This window comes from Triticum dicoccoides, chromosome 1B (genome assembly GCF_002162155.2).
Source record: "Triticum dicoccoides isolate Atlit2015 ecotype Zavitan chromosome 1B, WEW_v2.0, whole genome shotgun sequence".
Lineage (NCBI taxonomy): Eukaryota > Viridiplantae > Streptophyta > Magnoliopsida > Poales > Poaceae > Triticum > Triticum dicoccoides.
The window spans coordinates 368329056-368351809 of record NC_041381.1 but is presented as its reverse complement, the minus strand read 5'-3'; positions in this window follow the sequence as shown (position 1 = coordinate 368351809).

The window sequence follows — 22754 nt, the reverse complement described above, 5'->3', positions numbered from 1 at the left end:
TAAGCATTGCCATCTTTGGCATTCAATTCATAAGTGGCTCTCATAATAGATTCATAAGGTAATTTGATTTTCTTCCTAGGAAAGTGTTCCATGCCTTTCCTTAATGGAAATTGGAATCTAATATTTTCTTCCTTCATATCAATAATTGCACCAATCGTTCTAAGGAAAGGTCTACCAAGAATAATAGGACATGAAAGATTGCAATCTATATCAAGAACAATAAAATCTACGGGCACATAATTCCTATTTGCAACAATAAGAACATCATTAATTCTTCCCATAGGTTTCTTAATGGTGGAATCCGTAAGGTGCAAGTTTAAAGAACAATCATCAAATTCACGGAAACCTAACACATCACACAAAGTTTTTGGAATCGTGGAAACACTAGCACCCAAATCACACAAAGCATAGCATTCATGATCTTTAATTTTAATTTTAACAGTAGGTTCCCACTCATCATAAAGTTTTATAGGGATAGAAACTTCCAATTCAAGTTTTTCTTCATAAGATTGCATTAAAGCATCAACGATATGTTTGGTAAAAGCTTTATTTTGACTATAAGCATGAGGAGAATTTAACACAGATTGCAACAAGGAAATACAATCTATTATAGAACAATTATCATAATTAAATTCCTTGAAATCCAAAATAGTGGGTTCATTGCTATGTAAAGTTTTGACCTCTCCAATCCCATTTTTACCAATTTTTGCATCAAGATCTAAAAACTCCGAATTATTGGACGCCTTTTAACTAAAGTTCTCATCTCCAGTGCCATCATAATCAAGATTCATATTGCAAAACAAAGATTTAATAGGAGACACATCAATCACTTTTAGATCTTCATCACTATTCCCTTCTAACCCTTCTGGTTTGGCGGCCATCTTATTAACTAAGGTGGCCTGCTTATCAGAAATTTGGGCTATAGATTTTTCAAGAAGAGCAAACTGAGAATTCAAACCATAAAATTCCTTAGACATATCATCAAGCTCTTTATTCATGTATTTCGTAAATCTTTTTTGCTCTTTAAGATCGTTTCTAAAGAAATTATTATGATCAAATTGTAAAGTCATAAATCTTCTAACGTTGTTTTCGATCTCTTCCAACCTTCTAAGGTAAGGATCAACATTTTTAGGCAAAGCCATCAGGGCAAGTAGGTACACAAGAAGCAAGCGAAAAAGAGGAGAACGGGAAAGAGAGGGCAAATAAAACGGCAAGGGTGAAGTGGAGGAGAGGAAAACAAGAGGCAAATGGCAAATAATGTAATGCGAGGGAGAAGAGTTTGTGATGGGTACTTGGTATGTCTTGACTTGTGCAAAGTCCTCCCAGGAAACGGTGCTAGAAATTCCTTCTTGCTACCTCTTGAGCACTGCCTTGAAGAGGAAAGGGTGATGCAGCAAAGTAGCGTAAGTATTTCCCTCGGTTTTGATAATGAAGGTATCAATCCAGTAGGAGGGTACATGCAAGTCCCTTGTACCTACACAAACAAACAAGAACCTCGCAACCAACGCGATAAAGGGGTTGTCAATCCCTTCACGGCCACTTGCGAAAGTGAGATCTGATAGAGATAATAAGATAAGATAAATATTTTTGGTATTTTTATGATATAGATTGAAAAGTAAAGATTGCAAAATTAAGTAGATCGGAAACTTATATGATGGAAAATAGACCCGAGGGCCATAGGTTTCACTAGTGGCTTCTCTCAAGATAGCATAAGTATTACGGTGAGTGAACAAATTACCGTCGAGCAATTGATAGAAAAGTGCATAGTTATGAGAATATCTAGGCATGATCATGTATATAGGCATCACGTCCGCGACAAGTAGACCGACTCCTGCCTGCATCTACTACTATTACTCTACACATTGACCGCTATCTAGCATGCATCTAGAGTATTAAGTTCATAAGAACAAAGTAACGCATTAAGCAAGATGACATGATGTAGAGGGATAAACTCAAGCAATATGATATAAACCCCATCTTTTTATGCTCGATGGAAACAATACAATACGTGCCTTGCTGCCCCTGCTGTCACTGGGAAAGGACACCGCAAGATTGAACCCAAAGCTAAGCACTTCTCCCATTACAAGAAAGATCAATCTAGTAGGCCAAACCAAACTGATAATTCGAAGAGACTTGCAAAGATAACCAATCATACATAAAAGAATTTAGAGGAGATTAAAATATTTCTCATGGATAAACTTGATCATAAACCCACAATTCCTCGGATCTCGACAAACACACCGCAAAAAGAGTTACATCGAATAGATCTCCAAGAAGATCGAGGAGAACATTGTATTGAGATTCAAAGAGAGAGAAGAAGCCATCTAGCTAATAACTATGGACCCGAAGGTCGATGGTAAACTACTCACAACTCATCGGAGAGGCTATGGTCTTGATGTAGAAGCCCTCTGTGATCAATTCCCCTCCGGTGGAGCGCCGGAAAAGGCTCCAAGATGGGATCTCATGGGTACAGAAGGTTTCGACGGTGGAAATAGGGTTTCGTGGTGCTCCTGGTTGTTTTCGGAGTACGTAGATATATATAGGTGAAGGAAGTCGGTCAAGGGAGCCACGAGGGGCCCACGAGGGTGGGGGGCACGCCCACCCCCCTAGGGCGTGCCGTGAACCCTCGTGGCCGCGTCGCTTACTTCTTGACATCCACTCCAAGTCTCCTGGATTGCGTTTGTTCCAAAAATAAGTCTCCCGAAGGTTTCATTCCGTTTGATATTCCTTTTTTGCGAAACACTGAAATAGGCAAAAAAAATAGCAATTTGGGTTGGGCCTCCGGTTAATAGGTTATTCCCAAAAATGATATAAAAGTGTATAGTAAAGCCCATAAACATCCAAAACAGGTAATATAATAGCATGGAACAATAAAAAATTATAGAAACATTGGAGACGTATCATGCTCCTCCTCCAACACTCCAGATCGCATTAGGGTTTCGGCTGTTCTTCGTGTTCTTCGTAGTTCTTCAACTGTAGCACCTTTTGATGTGAAGACGGCATAAAACTTGTGTGGTAGTAGTTTTACCTTTGTCTCCAATGCTAGCAGACCCTTTTTCCTTGGAAAGAGATCTCCTTAGAGCTTATGAACTCCCCTGCACAGTTTTTAGGTTTGATTTATTTTCTTTTTCTGAACTGCCACTGGTCCGAAATAATAATTGTAATCTGTGAAACTTGTTTGCCTGGTACTTAGCAAAAATTTGCCCCTTGATAGATCCACCTAGTCATGGCGGCTTATATTACCAGTTGTCATTAGCTTCAACATTTTAGCAAGCTTCACTCTTTTATGGATACGAATCAATCTATTCATGGCGGCTTACATAACCAACTGTAGCTAGTCATATACCATTAGGCCCCTTTAAGCCGCCATTCTGAATATGTGTTGTAGTACTTTCCGCCCGGCTTAATTTGAACCGGCAAAATTTGTTATTTTTATTTTTAGGCTTCCTTCTTCATAATGCCGCCCAAAACAACCACTTCTTGTAACTGGGTTCCCTCCATCGTCACGGAAAACACACCTCAAGACTTTGTGAAAACTGGTTATCTGCCAAAGAAGTCTGTCATGTCTTACCGCGTCCCCAAGACGAAAGAAGAGAAACCTCAACCAAAGGAAGGCGAAGTCATTGTCTTCACTGATCATATGAATCGGGGCTTCTCACCGCCCGACTCTAACATCTTCCGGGATGTTCTGCACTTTTTCATCCTTCATCCTCAAGACATCGGACCCAATTCCCTGTCAAATATATGCAATTTCCAAGTGTTCTGTGAGGTGTACCTTCAAGAGGAGCCCAGTGTGGAGTTATTTAGAGAGTACTTTTATTTGAACCGCCAAGACGAGTATTCTTATGGACCCAGTCTGGAACTTGGTGGAATTTCAATTCAGCGAAGGAGAGATGCTATCTTTCTTTATGCTCATCTGCCGAGTCATCGCAAAGGATTGGAATCAAACATGGTTCTATTGTAAAGATACTTCTCCGGCTGACGAGAACCCACTCCCCAGCTTTCGCACCCTGCGCCTGGACTCAAAACATATCCTCCCTGACAAGCTAACAGCAGCTGAACGCAAAACTCGCCCCCACCATTGCCAAGGTCAAGGCTCTGTTGGGGAACGGCTTAACCGGTATTGACTTGGTCTGGTGCTGGGTTGCATGGTGGGTCATTCCCTTGAGCCACCGCTCCGGCTTAATGTGTACCTACACGGGTGAGAAAAAGGATCCACTACACCACAACTCCATGGACTTAACTAACGAAGCCATCAACGAGGTGACGAAGTCACTTCTGCATGAAAGCCCAACAGATTGCAGCAAGGTGGGCTTGAGCCCTTTCTGCAAATCTAACCCGGCACCAGAGGTAAGCCGCCAAATCATTTATTTTGCCTTCATCCTTAAATAGTTTGTTTTAACTTGGCCTTGATGACTTTCACAGGCTGATGATGACTTTTGGAAGAAAGAATATGATCATGAAGCTACCAAGAGGGCCAGGAAAGCCAAGAAAGCAGCCAAGAAAATCGCCAAGAAGAAGGGAAAGAAGACCCCAAGTGCTTTTGAGATGCTTGAACTCGAGGACAACTCTGAGTCGGAGGTATCCCTTGACTCTCTTGGCTCCTTTTTCAACCATCTTATCGACATTGATTATCATCACGATGACACGGGGACCAGTCAAGCAATTGAAGAAGAGGTAACTATCATTTCCTCCGACTCCGAGCCCTTGCCAAGACAGAAAATTTGAAGAGTAACCCGGAAAGTAAGCTTTTCACACCCCTTAGCTCATCTGGATCCTCTCTTTCTTTTGAAGAAACAGCAGCACGAGAGCCAGCGACAGACTCGGACTAGCAGGGATGAAGAACTATCTTATGGCTTACCGAACACTCCGAGGAAGCGTCAAAATGAGGTCACCCCTAATTTAAATTCTTTATATCCTCTGGCGGGTCTCACCCGTCAACCACTTAATTGCTCCGACTCGAATTATCAGGAAACATCTCGATCCTCTTCCGGCAACTCATCTCAGTCTCATCTGCCGGCTTTCAAGACTGCTCTCGGGTAATAATAATTATTTATTTGCTCATTTATACTCTTTAATACTTATACTTACCTTTCATGACTCATACAGTGGAAAAGCTAAAACCATCAAGAAAGCAAGGGTGAATAAGCCGGTCAAAGACCCGAAAGTTAGTGAACCGGAACAACAAACGACAACACCTGAAGACTCTGTTCCTCCACCATCAGAGCCGGTTCTTGATGACCCACCAGTGACTTCTGACCCTCCTATGGAGCAAGCCAGTGATGACCCTTTGAATCCTGAAGCATCTAGTCTAGTGAAAACGGCTGATACTCATGATGATGACGTGGTGATCACCAACACCGGCTTTAGAGAGCCGGGGAAGGTCTACAGTTTTGGTCAAGCACTCTGCCAAGGAGGAGCACCTTGAACATCACAAAGTAAGATTTGATGTTGCGGACTACTCCCAATTAAGCATTGGTGAAGTATATTCTGGCTATCTCAGTCAAGTACACAAGAGTCGTGACCTTGAAGTTGACATGGTGAAGCAAATGCACCGAAAATTTGAGGTATGAGGTCTTCCTTTATTGAATTATGCACATCCTACCAGCCCCCAAGTCCTGTTTATGATGAATATGCTGTAGACTTAGATTGACTATAAGCATAAAGGATACTCTTTGCCAGACTGCTTAAAAATCTGTCTTAAAGGATTTGTATAGTTCACATGAGCCGGCTGTGGCTGTTTGAAACACAACCGGGTCACCGTAAAGTAGTAAGAAGACAAGCAATATGCATTAGCCCCCACGTGCCGAGTATTCTTGCTTGCAAAGTGCTTGGGACTTATTCACATAAGCCGTTGCAGGAGTAACTTTTTTTGTTAGACATTAGCCCCCAAGTGCCAAGTGTTGTTGCTTGAAAAAGGCTTGGGACTTCATGTGTCTCAGATGGTTTCGGCTATCTATGGTAAGTCGCCTTATGATTGTCAAATTTGAATATTCTCCTTGATGATATGGACTGCCTTTAACCCATCCATGATTATTATGCAGGCCCCAGGAGCACCAATCTCAACCAAGACATGCTTGTGAAGCTGAAGGCGGTTTATACGCTAGTGGAGCAACTTTATACTGGGGCTCAGCGTGTGTTGGCCACAATTTCTCCATCTAACCAAGGCCCCACGCTCTTGGTTGACGTGTTGAGGAAGCATTCTATTCTGCCTGAAAGGTTGAGTGAGATGAAGCGATCATCCGCAAGAGCCGGAGCTGTGACAACTTTAAGCTGGGCCAAGGCATGGCTACCGGAGCTAGACCTGGCTGATATATCTATCGGATATCCAAGCTTTAAAGAGGACGGCACCCCTTTTGACCAGAAAGATTTTGCCACCTGCATGAAGAACATACGTCCCCTGGCCAGTCTGATTGCCAATGAGACATATCTCACCAAATATTAGCCGGCTTATGACTTAAAAAATCAAAAGATGCCGACGCCGTCTTACAAAGTGAAAGACCTAATTCCCCCAATTCGTAAGCACACTTTTGCTCCTGAAGTTGACCCGTCCGAACTTATTGATGATGTGAATTCCAAGCCTTAAATGGCATTGAATGGTCATCACCAACCTTCCAGGAAGTAGAACAGGACAAAGAAGCGGAGAGGGATGATCCGGAAGTGTCAGGCCATCAAAGTCAAGAATATTGATCCGCTGGGCGGTTCATATTTGCGATCTTCTGAAAAACAGTTAATCATTTTGACTATTTGGGGTCATGTAATAGGGTAGCAATGACTTTGCTCTGCCGTGACGTCGTGCACGTTTATGTTGTGCTCAACGCTGTTAAGCCGCCACTTGATAATATACTTTTATACTTGTCATGATATTGATTGGTATAGATGAAAAATTTGATGTATCCTGCACACAAGTAGATCATAAGAGCTGTTAGTGGTTCACCGCAGGGCGGGTCATAATATCTCATATATAACCACTAATGCTTAAAATAGTCATAGAGAGGGCTGGTTTTAACCAGAATTTAGACATAACAATATCATACATGTGAAATTGAATTATACTGCCGGCTTATGATACCTGTGCAGTAAGGGTGATAACCCAAACTTTTAGAAGCCAATACTTCCAAGTATTTAACATTGTCATATACTGGCAACTTATCGTCCAAAGCCAGACCGGGTTAATAGAAACCATATGTATGCTTCAGATATGATCAAGAGAGTATCAAGAAGAAACCCGACAAAACTGTTCAAAAACGCAAACCAAAAAGAGAGAAAAACGAGGCTATGCTTCGAATACGAGCAGGAAGCCGGGTCAAAAGTGGCTATGATTCGAATACGATCAGGAAGCCGGACCAAAAGGGTTAATGGCTATGATTCGAATACGATCAGGAATCCCCCAAGTGGTTTGTGGCATTGCATGGATCAAAGGTACCGACAGCTATGATTCGAATATGATCAGGAAGCCCCCCAGTGACCAAAGTATTTAACGGCTCTGATTCGAATACGATCAGTAAGCCGGACCAAAAGGGGTTAAGCTATGATTCGAATACGATCAAGCCCCCAAGTGATCAATTTTTTTAACAGCTATGATTCAAATACGACCAGGAAGCTATACCAAAGGGGTTAACTACTGTGATTCGAATATGATCAAGCCCCCAATGATCTAAATGTTTAACGGCTCTGATTCGAATATGATCAGTAAGCCAGACCAAAAAGGGTTAATAGCTATGATTCAAATACGATCAAGCCCCTAAGTGATCAAAATGTTTTACGGCTATGATTCGAATACGATCAGGAAGCCGGACCAAAGGGGTTAATAGCTATGACTCGAATACGATCAAGCCTCCAATGATCTAAATGTTTAACGGCTCTGATTCGAATACAATCAGTAAGCCGCACCAAAAAGGGTTAATAGCTATGATTTGAATACGACCAAGCCCCTAAGTGATCAAAATGTTTTATGGCTATGATTCAAATATGATCAGGAAGCTGGACCAAAGGGGTTAATAGCTATGATTCAAATATGATCAAGCCCCCAATGATCATGGAATTATGATGACGAAGACGCATGATTGTTGAAGATGAAACAATAGAGGCTCTGCTTTATTATAATCATCATAATATATACATCGCCAAAAAATATGTACATCATAAGAGCCGGTGGCTCAAGTGTAGTAAGGCCGAAGATGAGCAATATTCCACGACCGGCGGGTCTCCTCTTCTGACGTGCGTTAGTCCTTGTGCTCTTGAATATCAATAAGGTAGTATGACCCATTGTTCAAGTTATTGCTGACCACAAAGGGTCCTTCCCAAGGTGGGGATAACTTGTGCACATCAGTTTGATCCTGGATGAGCCGGAGCACCAAATCACTTTCTTGAAAGGTTCTGGACTTTACTCGGCGGCTGTAGTAACATCGCAGATCTTGTTGATAAATCACCGAGCGGGCTGCCGCAAGATCGCGTTTCTCATCTAACAGGTCAAGTGCATCCTGACGTGCTTGTTCATTATCAGCTTCAACGTAAGCCGCCATGCGGGGAGAGTCATGACGGATGTCACTAGGGAGAACCGCCTCTGCCATGTAAACCATGAAGAAAGGCATGTAACCCGTAGATCTGTTGGGGGTAGTATTGATACTCCATTTCACAGAAGGTAACTCCTCCACCCAACAACCCGGCATCCGTTGCAAAGGAACCATAAGCCGGGGCTTGATACCTCTCAAAATTTCTTGATTGTCTCTTTCAGCTTGGCCATTGGACTGGGGGTGAGCTACTGATGGCACGTCAAGCCGAATATGCTCACGTTGACAAAACTCTTTCATAGCACCTTTGGACAGATTAGTGCCATTATCCGTTATAATGCTGTGGGGAAAACCAAAGCGAAAAATCACCTTTTTGATGAATTGAACTGCCATTGTCGCATCACACTTACTGACCGGCTCTGCCTCGACCCACTTTGTGAGTTTGTCAACAGCCACCAAAAGGTGGGTCTTTTTATCCTTGGACCTTTTAAAAGGCCCAACCATATCGAGCCCCCAGACTGCAAACGACCAAGTAATTGGAATCATCCTCAATTCTTGAGCCGGCACATGAGCTCGCCGTGAGAATTTTTGACAACCGTCACATTTACTGACCAAATCCTCCACATCAGCATGAGCCGCCAGCCAATTAAATCCATGACAAAAAGCTTTGGTCACAAGAGACTTTGAACCGGCATGATGACCACAGTCTCCTTCATGAATCTCTCGAAGAATCTCACGGCGCTCCTTAGGAGAGATGCAACGCTGAAACGCCCTAGTGACACTGCGATGGTGTAACTCGCCATTGGTGATTGTCATTGACTTAGACCGCCGGATTATCTGCCTGGCCAAAGTTTCATCCTCAGGTAACTCGCCCCGGGTCATGTAAACCAAATATGGTACTGTCCAATCTAGGATAGTGTGAAGAGACGCCACCAATTGTGCCTTTGGGTCAGGGACAGCCAGATCTTCCTCTGTAGGCAACTTGATAGAAGGGTTATGCAGAATATCCAAGAAAGTGTTAGGTGGCACCGGCTTACGCTGAGATCCCAATCGGCTTAAATCATCAGTCGCCTCATTTTTCCGGCGATCAATGTGCTCCACTTGATAACCCTTGAAGTGCCCATCAATAGCATCAACTTCGCGGCGATAAGCCGCCATGAGTGGGTCCTTAGAATCCCATGTGCCTGAGACTTGTTGAGCCACCAAGTCTGAGTCGCCGAAACATCTCACCCGGCTTAAGTTCATCTCCTTAGCCATCCAAAGACCATGGAGCAAGGCTTCATATTCAGCTGCATTGTTAATACAGGGGAACATCAACCTTAGAACATAACAAAACTTGTCACCTCGAGGGGAAGCTAAGACAACTCCAGCCCCCGAGCCCTCCAATTGCCTGGACCCATCAAAGAAAATAGTCCAATATGTGTTATCTGGCTTCTCTTCAGGCATCTGCAGCTCTGTCCAGTCGTTGATGAAATCCACCAGTGCTTGAGACTTGATGGTAGTGCGAGGCATATATTTCAAACCATGAGGCTCAAGGTCAATGGCCCACTTGGCGACTCATCCTGTGGCTTCTCTATTTTGAATAATATCTCCTAAAAGAGCAGAACTGACCACAGTGATGGGATGACCCAGAAAATATTGCTTAAGCTTCCGGCTGGCCATGAATACCCCATGAACGAGCTTCTGCCAATGTGGATATCTCTGCTTGGACTCAATAAGCACTTCACTGATATAATAAACTGGCCGTTGAACTGAATACTCCTTGCCTGCCTCCTTCCGTTCTACCACAATGGCTACACTGATAGCCCAGGCGTTAACAACCACATATAGTAACAACGGCTCCTTGTCAATGGGAGCAGCAAGGACTGGCGGCTCAACAAGCTGTTTTTTCAAAGCTTCAAATGCATCGTTAGTCGCATCACTCTAGACAAAGTCATCTGTTTTCTTCATCATCTGATACAGTGGTATAGCCTTCTCACCCAACCGGCGTATGAACCGGCTTAAGGCAGCAATATGACCCGCCACACACTGAACATCATTGATACACGCCGGCTTTGCCAAGGAGGTAATGGCCTTGATCTTCTCCGGGTTAGCCTCAATGCCTCTGTTAGAAACCAAAAACCCCAAAAGCTTGCCTGCTGACACACCAAAGACGCACTTGGCTGGGTTAAGCATCATATTGTAGACCCGGAGATTGTCAAAGGTCTCCCTCAAATCATCTATCAAAGTTTCCTTTTCTCTGGATTTCACCACAATATCATCCACATAAGCATGAACATTATGCCAGTCTGACTGTGAAGACAATTCTGCACACATCGCTGGTAAGTCACCTGGGCACTCTTGATCCCAAAAGGCATAGACACATAGCAGAAGGCTCCAAAGGGAGTAATAAAAGCTGTCTTCTCCTGGTCCTTAATTGCCATCTTGATCTGATGATAACCAGAGTAAGCATCCAAAAAAATCAAACGCTCACAACCCGCCGTAGCATCAATGATTTGATCAATATGAGGGAGAGCAAAAGGATCAGTCGAACAAGCCTTGTTTAAGTCCGTGTAATCCACACACATGCGCCAAGTGCCATTTTTCTTAAGCACCAGCACCGGATTAGCCAACCACTCGGAATGAAAGACTTCAACAATGAACCCGGCTGCCAAGAGCCGGGCCACCTCTTCACCAATGGCCTTACGCCTCTCCTCATTGAAGCAACGAAGGAATTGCTTGACCGGCTTAAATTTCAGATCAATATTGAGAGTGTGCTTAGCGAGTTACCTTGGTACACCCGGCATGTCAGAAGGTTTCAATGCAAAGATGTCCCGGTTCTCACAGATGAACTCGATGAGCGTGCTTTCCTATTTAGGATCTAGATTAGCACTGATACTGAACTGCTTGGATGAATCGCCAGGTACAAAGTCAACAAGCTTAGTATCATCCGCCGATTTAAACTTCAAAACCGGATCATGCTCTGTAATTGGCTTTTCAAAGATGTCATATTCGCCGGGTCAACATTATCCTTGTAAAACTTCAATTCCTCTGTTGCACAGACAGACTGAGCATAAGTAGCATCACCTTCTTCACACACCAGGGCTATCTTCCGACTCCCATGTACTGTGATGGTCCCTTTGTAACCCGGCATCTTGAGGTGTAGATAAACATAACACGGTCGTGCCATGAACTTGGCATAAGCCATCCGTCCAAACAGAGCGTGGTACGGGCTCCTGATTTTGACCACTTCAAAGGTTAATTTCTCAGCCCTGGAATCGTGCCCATCTTCAAAGGCCACTTCCAGCTCAATCTTGCCTACAGGGTATGCCGACTTACCAGGCACCACTCCATGGAAAACAGTATTGGATGTCTTAAACTTTTTATCAGTTAACCCCATGCGACGAAAAGTCTCATAATAAAGGATATTAATGCTACTACCTCCATCCATGAGTACCTTAGTGAATTTGTATCCACCAACTTGAGGCGCCACCACCAAAGCTAAGTGACCCGGGTTATCGACCCCGGGGCGGGTGATCCTCTCGACTCCACATAATGGGTTGCTCAGACCATCGCAAGTAATGAGGAACTGCCATCTCAACGGCGTTCACAACCCGCCTGTGGAGCTTCTGGTCCCGCTTGCATAAACTCGTGGTGAAAACGTGATACTGCCCACTATTCAACTGCTTCGGATTACTTTGATATCCGGACTGCTGCTGCTACTGACCCCCCTGGCCGGATTGCTGATTGTAACCACCCTGATTACCTTGATTATAACCACCCTGATTACCTTGGTGGCCTTGGAAGCCGAAATTAGGACCGACACCTCCATAACCCGGGCCATGAGAACCGCTGCCGCCTGAGCCGCCGCCCGACCCATGATTGCTGTGAAACGAGTCAGAATTTTTGAAAGCCCTCATAATGGAACGGTCTTTCCAAAGGTGAGTAGCTAGTTTCTCCTGCGTGTCATGATCCACCAGTCCGAGGAGGCGGCCTCCCCTTACGATGATGATTATTGCTCTATGCATTGGTGTTAGCCACAAACTCCGGGTTACCATCAGCATTGCGTTTACCATTGCCCCCCCTGATTCTCCGCTTATGCTGCGGACCCTTGGCGTTGCCACTCTTCTTTCCCCTTCCCGTCTTTTCATCATCAGACTCGGGGTCCTTAGTACTATCAGAGTCGGCATATTGATTAGAGCCGCCATCAGCTGCCCCATATCATTACAATCACGCTTGAGCCGCCCCAACTTCTGCTTAAGAGGCAAAAAATGGCAATTTTTCTAAAACATTAAGACTGCAGAGCCATCATTCATGTTATCGGATGAATGTATGATAGCTTTGACCCGGCGCACCCAATGGGTTGTTGATTAGCCCTCCTCTTGGGCGCAAGTAGCCAAGTCCACAATGGCCATGGGCTGTTTGCACGAGTCTTTCAAGTTCTGAATAAACCGGGCCTTTAGCTTAGCCCACGAACTGATGGAATTAGCCGACAGCCCTTTTAACCAAGTACGAGACGTTCCATCTAGCATCATGGTGAAATACTAAGGGCACGCGGCGTCACTGACCTCCAACAGTTCCATGGCCATCTCATAACTCTCAATCCATGCCTCATGGGGTAAGTCGGCTGTGTAATTAGGCACCTTACGAGGTCCTTTGAAATCCTTGGGCAAACGCTCATTATGCAAAGCCGACACCAAACATGGTACACCTGTAGATCTAGAGGTCACGCCTGCCACGACCAAAGTCGTTGGATAATCTGGAAGGGGCTGTTGAGTCGCCCGCTGAGCCGCCTGCTCAGCCTCTTGACGCACTCTGTCCTGATCGACCAAGTTATGAGCTCCATACTGATACGTCTCCAACGTATCTATAATTTTTGATTGTTTCATGCTATATTATTACCTGTTTTGAATGATTATGGGCTTTATTATACACTTTTATATTACTTTTGGGACTAACCTATTAACCGGAGGCCCAGCCCATATTGCTGTTTAATTGCCTGTTTCAGAATTTCGAAGAAAAGGAATATCAAATAGAGTCCAAACGGAATGAAACCTTCGGCATCGTGATTTTTTGGAAGAATATCATCCTGGAGGCTTGGAGATCAAGTCAGAAGATCCTCGAGGAGCCCAGGACATAGGGGCGCCCCCCCTATAAGGCGCGGCCCCCTGTCTCGTGGACCCCACGAGCACCCCCCGACCGACTTCTTTCGCCTATATGGTCCCACGTACCCTAAAAACATCCACGGAGAAGATAGATCGAGAGTTCCGCCGCTGCAAGCCTCTGTAGCCACCAAAAACCTCTCAGGAGCCCTTCCCAGCACCCTGCCAGAGGGGGGATCCTTCATCGGTGGCCATCTTCATCATCCCAGCGCTCTCCATGACGAGGAGGGAGTAGTTCACCCTCGAGGCTGAGGGTATGTACCAGTAGGTATGTGTTTTATCTCTCTCTCTCTCTCTCTCGTGTTCTCTCTCGTGTTCCCTCTAAGGCACGATCTTGATGTATCCCGAGCTTTGCTATTATAGTTGGATCTTATGATGTTTCTCCCCCTCTACTCTCTTGTGATGAATTGAGTTTCCCCTTTGAAGTTATCTTATCAGATTGAGTCTTTTATGAGGACACTTGATGTATATCTTGCCGTGCTTATCTATGGTGACAATGGGATATCATGTGCCTCTTGATGTATGTTTTGGTGACCAACTTGCGGGTTCCGCCCATGAACCTATGCATAGGGGTTGGCACACATTCTTGACTCTCCGGTAGAGACTTTGGGGCACTCTTTGAAGTACTTTGTGTTGGTTGAATAGATGAATCTGAGATTGTGTGATGCATATCGTATAATCATGCCCACGGATACTTGAGGTGACAATGGAGTATCTAGGTGACATTAGGGTTTTGGTTGATTTGTGTCTTAAGGTGTTATTCTAGTACGAACTCTTGAATAGATTGATCCGAAAGAATAACTTTGAGGTGGTTTCGTACCCTACCATAATCTCTTCATTCGTTCTCCACTATTAGTGTCTTTGGAGTGACTCTTTGTTGCATGTTGAGGGATTGTTATATGATCTATCTATGTTATTATTGTTGAGAGAACTTGCACTAGTGAAAGTATGAACCCTAGGCCTTGTTTCCTATCATTGCAATACCGTTTACACTCACTTTTATCGCTCGCTACCTTGCTGTTTTTATAATTTCAGATTACAAATACCTTTATCTACCATCCATATTGCACTTGTATCATCATCTCTTCGCCGAACTAGTGCACCTATACAATTTTCCATTGTATTGGGTGTGTTGGGGACACAAGAGACTCTTTGTTATTTGGTTGCAGGGTTGTTTGAGAGAGACCATCTTCATCCTACACCTCCTATGGATTGATAAACCTTAGGTCATCCACTTGAGGGAAATTTGCTACTGTCCTACAAACCTGTGCACTTGCAGGCCCAACAACGTCTACAAGAAGAAGGTTGTGTAGTAGACATCAAGCTCTTTTCTGGTGCCGTTGCCGGGGAGGTGAGTGCTTGAAGGTATATCTTTAGATCTTGCAATCGAATCTTTTTGTTTCTTGTTTTATCACTAGTTTAGTTTATAAAAGAAAACTACAAAAAATGGAGTTGAGTTTGTCTCATACACTTCGTCTCTTTAATATCTTTCGTGAGTTTGATGGAAAGAAAAATTGTGCTCAAGTGCTAGAAGAAGAATGCATTAGAATGTTTGGTACTATATCTTTGAATGATGAGCATGATTGCAGTGTTGTTAGTATGAATTCCTTGAATATCCATGATGCTAATGATATGCAAAGCCACAAGCTTGGGGAAGCTATGTTTGATGAATATGATATTTTTTGTCCCCCAAGTTTTGATGAGAATATTTATTATGATGAAAGCATGCCTCCTATTTATGATGATTATATTGATGAAAGTGGGTTTGGAAGAGTGTCAACTTTAGGAAGTAGTGATCCCACTATTTTGGAGGATGTTGAATCTTATTGTGATGAACATGAAAGTGGATTTGGAAGAGTGTCAACTTTATTTAGTGATGATTCCACTATTTCGGAAGAGGTTCCAATTGATTATGAGAAAAAAGTTGCTATCTATGATGAATATTGTGATGACTTGTATGCTATTAAGAATAATGATAAACATGAAACTTGTCATCATGATTTTAGTTTTCAATTGGATTATGCCTCACATGATAATTATTTTGTTGAGTTTGCTCCCACTACTATTCATGAGAAGAAATTTGCTTATGTGGAGAGTAGTAAATTTTCTATGCTTGTAGATCATGAAAAGAATGTTTTAGGTGCTGGTTATATTGTTGAATTCATTCATGTTGCTACTGAAAACTATTATGAGAGAGGAACATATGCTTATAGGAATTGCAATAATGTCAAGTTTCCTCTCTATGTGCTCAAAATTTTGAAGTTGTGCTTGTTTTACCTTCCTATGCTAGTTGATTATCGTTCCCATAAGTTGTTTGCTCACAAAATCCCTATGCATAGGAAGTGGGTTAGGCTTAAACATGCTAGTCATATGCTTCATGATGCTCTCGTTATGTTTCAATTCTTATCTTCTATGTGAGCATCATTGCCATCATCATGCCTAGCTAGAAAGGCATTAAAGAAAAACGCTTGTTGGGGGACAACCAAATATTTACCCTTACTGTTTTTGTGTGTTCACATGATTATGCTACTGTAGTAATCATGTTTTATAGCTTTTGTTTCAATAAAGTGCCAAGTAGAACCTTTGGGAAGACTTGGGTGAAGTTTATGTGATCTTGCTGTAAAAAACAGAAACTTTTGCGCTCACGAGATTAGCTGCCATTTTTTACTTAAGAGTGATTAGGTTGATTCGTTTTGAAGATGATTAATATACAAATTCCTCATGTCCAGCAATTTATTTCGGAATTTTTTGAGTTCCATAAGTATACGTTTGATACAGATTACTACAGACTGTTATGTTTTTGACAGATTCTGTTTTCATTGTGTTGTTTGCTTATTTTGATGCATCTATGGCTAGTATTAAGTGGTATAAACCATAGAGAAGGTATAATACAGTATATATTACACCAATATGAATTTAGAATGAGTTTATTACAGTACCTAAGTGGTGGTTTTATTTTCTTATACTAACGGAGCTTACGAGTTTTGTGTTGAGTTTTGTGTGGTTGAAGTTTTCAAGTTTTGGGTAAAGATTCGATGGACTATGGAATAAGGAGTGGAAAGAGCCTAAGCTTGGGTATGCCCAAGGCAACCCAAGGTACTATTCAAGGACAACCAAGCAACTAAGCTTGGGGATGCCCCGGATGGCATCCCCTCTTTCGTCTTCGTTCATCGGTAACTTTACTTGGAGCTATATTTTTATTCGCAACATGATATGTGTTTTGCTTGGAGCGTCATTTTATTTTGCTATTTTTTGCTTGCTATTAGTTAGAATAATGTTTTGCATCTTTAGTTTCAATAAAAAAGTCAAGGATAGCCTTTGCCATGCTTATTTTTCTAGTATACATGTTGCTGTTTGAAAACAGAAAGTTTACCGCTGTTGCAAAAATTCCCTAGAAAAGTCAGAGAATGGTATAAAGTTGAATCATTTTGCATATTAAGCTCTGATAAATTTATTACAGTGGGAATTTTAGTTAATAATTTTTGGAGTTAGGTAAGTATTGATACTCTTGCATTCTTTACAGGCTGTACTGTTTTGGTAGATTGCTGTTATGTTTGCATTGTTTGCGTATGTTTGCTTATTTAATGATTCTATTTGAGGATAGGAGTATTAAATATGCAGAGGCATTTAGTATGCAATGTTGAATAATAATTTTAGTGATTTGTTACAGTAGAAAGTGATAAGGTTCTGCATTGGTTTATACTAACCGATCTCACGAGTTCTTGTTGAGTTTGTTGTGAATGAAGCTTTTGATAAAAAGAAGAGATACCATGATATGAGAGGAATTAAGGAGACATAAAAGCTCAAGCTTGGGGATGCCCAAGGCACCCCAAGATAATATTTCAAGAAGTTTCAAGCATCTAATCTTGGAGAGGCCCCGGTAGGCATCCCACCTTTCTTCTTCGACAACTATCGGTTAGTATCGGTTGAGCCTAAGTTTTTGCTTCTTCACATGAGTTATGCTATCCTTGCATTGTCATTTTATTTTGCTTTTCTTGCTGCTTGAATACAATACCAAGGTCTGAAATTCTTTAATGAGAGAGAGTCTTCACATAGTTACATAATTATTTAGCTACTCATTGATCTTCACTTATATCTTTCGGAGTAGTTTGTCGTTTGCTCTAGTACTTCACTTATATCTTTTTAGAGCACGACGGTGGTTTTATTTTGTAGAAATTAATGAAATCTCATTCTTCACTTATATTATTTTGAGATTCTTAAACAGCATGGTAATTTGAATGGAAACTATCATAGGAAGTGAATTCGATGCTATGATCAATATGTTGCTTGATAATTGTTTTGAGATATAAAGGTAGTAATGTTAGAGTCATGCTAGTGGGTAATTATGAAATTGAGAAATACATTTGTTGAAGTTGGCAAGTCCCGTAGCATGCACGTATGGTAAAAGTTGTGTGAAAAATTTGTTGCATGAGGTGATCTTTTGATTGTCTTCCTTATGAGTGGCAGTCGGGGACGAGAGATGGTCTTTTCCTACCAATCTATCCCTCTTGGGGCATGCATAGTAGTACTTTGCTTCGAGGGCTAAGTAGAATTTTGCAATAAGTATATGAGTTCTTTATGACTAATGTGAGTCCATGGATATACACACACTCATTCTTCCACTTTGCTAGCCTCTCTTATTATCGCGCAACTTTCGCCGGTATCATGAACCCATTATTTACCTTCCTCAAAACAGCCACCATACCTACCTATTATGGCATCTCCATAGCCATTCCGAGATATATTGCCATGCAACTTTCCACTGTTCCGTTTATTATGACATGTCCCATCATTGTCATATTGCTTTTTGCATGATCATGTAGTTGACATCGTATTTGTGGCAAGGCTACCTTCATAATTTTCATACATGTCGCTCTTGATTCATTGCATATCCCGGTACACCGCCGGAGGCATTCATATAGAGTCATATCTTGTTCTAGCTTTGAGTTGTAATTTTTGAGTTGTAAATCAATAAAAGTGTGATGATCTTCATTAGTGAGCTTTGTCCCAGTGAGGAAAGAATGATGAAGACTATGATTCCCCCACAAGTCGGGATGAGACTTCGGACTTTATAAAAATAAAAGAGGCCAAAGAAGCCCACCAAAAAGAAAAAAAGAAGAGAAAGAAAAGAAAAGAAAAAAAGAGAAAAAGGAGAAAGAGAAAAAAAATTAAAAAGAGAGAAAAAGAGAGAAGGGACAATTGCTACTATATCTTTTTCCGCACTTGTGCTTCAAAGTAGCACCATGATCTTCATGATAGAGAGTCTCATATGTTGTCACTTTCATATACTAGTGGGAATTTTTCATTATAGAACTTGGCTTGTATATTCCAATGATGGGCTTCCTCAAAGTTCCCTAGGTCTTCGTGAGCAAGCAAGTTAGATGCACACCCACTTAGTCTCTTTTGTCGAGCTTTCATATATTTATAGCTCTAGTGCATCCGTTGCATGGCAATCTCTACTCACTCACATTGATATCTATTGATGGGCATCTCCATAGCCCATTGATACGCCTAGTTGATGCGAGACTATCTTCTCCCACTTTTTGTCCTCACAACCACCACCATTCACCACCATAGTGCTATGTCCATGGCTTGCGCTCATGTATTGCGTAAGAGTTGAAAAAGCTGAAGCGCGTTAAAGGGTATGAAACAATTGCTCGGCTCGTCATCAGGGTTGTGCATGATGGGAGTATTTTGTGAAATGAAAATGAAGCATGGCCTAACAATATGATTTTGTAGGGATAAACTTTCTTTGGCTATGCTATTTTGATAGGACATGATTATTTGTTAGTATGCTTTGAAGATCTATTATTTTTATGTTTTATAAGCTTTTATCTTGTATCATTTGGATCTGAACATTCATGCCACAATAAAGAAAATTACATTGAGAATCATGCTAGGAAACATTCCACATCAAAAATTCTGTTTTTATCATTTACCTACTCGAGGACGAGCAGGAATTAAGCTTGGGGATGCTTGATACGTCTCCAACATATCTATAATTTTTGATTGTTTCATGCTATATTATTACCTGTTTTGAATGATTATGGGCTTTACTATACACTTTTATATTACTTTTGGGATTAACCTATTAACCGGAGGCCCAAGCCATATTGCTGTTTTATTGCATGTTTCAGTATTTCAAAGAAAAGGAATATCAAACGGAGTCCAAACGGAATGAAACCTTCGGCATCGTGATTTTTTGGAAGAATATCATCCTGGAGGCTTGGAGATCAAGTCAGAAGATCCTCGAGGAGCCCAGGAGATAGGGGGGCGCCCCCCCACATGGCGCAGCCCCCTGTCTCGTGGACCCCTCGAGCACCCCCCGACCGACTTCTTTCGCGTATATAGTCCCACGTACCCTAAAAACATCCACGGAGAAGATAGATCGGGAGTTGCGCCGTCGCAAGCCTCTGTAGCCACCAAAAACCTCTCGGGAGCCCTTCCCGGCACCCTGCCGGAGGGGGGATCCTTCACCGGTGGCCATCTTCATCATGCTGGCACTCTCCATGATGAGGAGGGAGTAGTTCACCCTCGAGGCTGTGGGTATGTACCAGTAGCTATGTGTTTGATCTCTCTCTCTCATGTTCTCTCTCGTGTTCCCTCTAAGGCACGATCTTGATGTATCCCGAGCTTTGCTATTATAGTTGGATCTTATGATGTTTCTCCCCCTCTACTCTCTTGTGATGAATTGAGTTTCCCCTTTGAAGTTATCTTATCGGATTGAGTCTTTTATGAGAACACTTGATGTATATCTTGCCGTGCTTATCTGTGGTGACAATGGAATATCATGTGCCTCTTGATGTATGTTTTGGTGGCCAACTTGCGGGTTCCACCCATGAACCTATGCATAGGGGTTGGCACACGTTCTTGACTCTCTGGTAGAGACTTTGGGGCACTCCTTGAAGTACTTTGTGTTGGTTGAATAGATGAATCTGAGATTGTGTGATGCATATCGTATAATCATGCCCACGGATACTTGAGGTGACAATGGAGTATCTAGGTGACATTAGGGTTTTGGTTGATTTGTGTCTTACGGTGTTATTCTAGTACAAACTCTTGAATAGATTGATCCGAAAGAATAACTTTGAGGTGGTTTCGTACCCTACCATAATCTCTTCGTTCGTTCTCCGCTATTAGTGTCTTTGGAGTGACTCTTTGTTGCATGTTGAGGGATTGTTATATGATCTATCTATGTTATTATTGTTGAGAGAACTTGCACTAGTGAAAGTATGAACCCTAGGCCTTGTTTCCTACCATTGCAATACCGTTTACGCTCACTTTTGCCATTAGTTACCTTGTTGTTTTTATAATTTCAGATTACAAATACCTTTATCTGCCATCCATATTGCACTTGTATCACCATCTCTTCGCCGAACTAGTGCACCTATACAATTTGCCATTGTATTGGGTGTGTTGGGGACACAAGAGACTCTTTGTTATTTGGTTGCAGGGTTGTTTGAGAGAGACCATATTCATCCTACGCCTCCTACGGATTGATAAACCCTAGGTCATCCACTTGAGGGAAATTTGCTACTGTCCTACAAACCTGTGCACTTGCAGGCCCAACAACGTCTACAAGAAGAAGGTTGTGTAGTAGACATCACATACCGCGCCGGGTCATGCCCACGTGGCTGGTCACGGCGTTGGGCATTGTTTGAAACGGCTGGTGAGTCCATGTGCCTATTATAACTCCGTCTTGGGCGAGGGGTCGAGTGAATCCTATATCGACTGTAAGAATATGCCTCCTGCTGCATGATGTCTACTACACAACCTTCTTCTTGTAGACGTTGTTGGGCCTCCAAGTGTAGAGGTTTGTAGGACAGTAGCAAATTTCCCTCAAGTGGATGACCTAAGGTTTATCAATCCGTAGGAGGCATAGGATGAAGATGGTCTCTTTCAAGCAACCCTGCAACCAAATAACAAAGAGTCTCTTGTGTCCCCAACACACCCAATACAATGGTAAATTGTATAGGTGCACTAGTTCGGCGAAGAGATGGTGATACAAGTGCAATATGGATGGTAGATATAGGTTTTTGTAATCTGAAATTATAAAAACAGCAAGGTAACTAATGATAAAAGTGAGCACAAACGGTATTGCAATGGTAGGAAACAAGGCATAGGGTTCATACTTTCACTAGTGCAAGTTCTCTCAACAATAATAACATAATTGGATCATATAAATATCCCTCAACATGCAACAAAGAGTCACTCCAAAGCCACTAATAGCAGAGAACAAATGAAGAGATTATGGTACGGTACGAAACCACCTCAAAGTTACTGTTCTATCCATTCAAGAGTCCGTAGTAAAATAACACGAAGCTATTCTTTCTGTTCAATATATCTTAGAGTTCATACTTGAATAACACCTTAAGATAAAAATCAACCAAAACCCTAATGTCACCTAGATACTCCATTGTCACCTCAATTATCTGTGGGCATGATTATACGATATGCATCACACAATCTCAGGTTCATCTATTCAACCAACACAAAGTACTTCAAAGAGTGCCCCAAAGTTTCTACCGGAGATTCAAGATGAAAACGTGTGCCAACCCCTATGCATAGGTTCATGGGCGGAACCCGCAAGTTGATCACCAAAACATACATCAAGTGGATCACGTGATATGCCATTGTCACCACATATAAGCATGGCAAGACATACATCAAGTGTTCTCAAATCCTTAAAGACTCAATCCGATAAGATAACTTCAAGAGGAAAACTCAATTCATCACAAGAGAGTAGAGGGGGAGAAACATCATAAGATCCAACTATAATAGCAAAGCTCGCGATACATCAAGACCGTGCCATAGAGAGAACACGAGAGAGAGATCAAACACATAGCTACTTGTACATACCCTCAGCCCCAAGGGTGAACTACTCCCTCCTCATCATGGAGAGCGCCAGGATGACGAAGATGGCCACCGGTGAGGGATCCCCCCTCCGGCAGGGTGCCGGAACGGGCTCCCGAGAGGTTTTTGGTGGCTACAGAGGCTTGCAGCGGCGGAACTCCCGATCTATTGTGCACTTTGATGTTTTTAGGGTATATGGGAATATATAGGCGAAAGAAGTCGGTTGGGGGAGCCTCGAGGGGCCCAC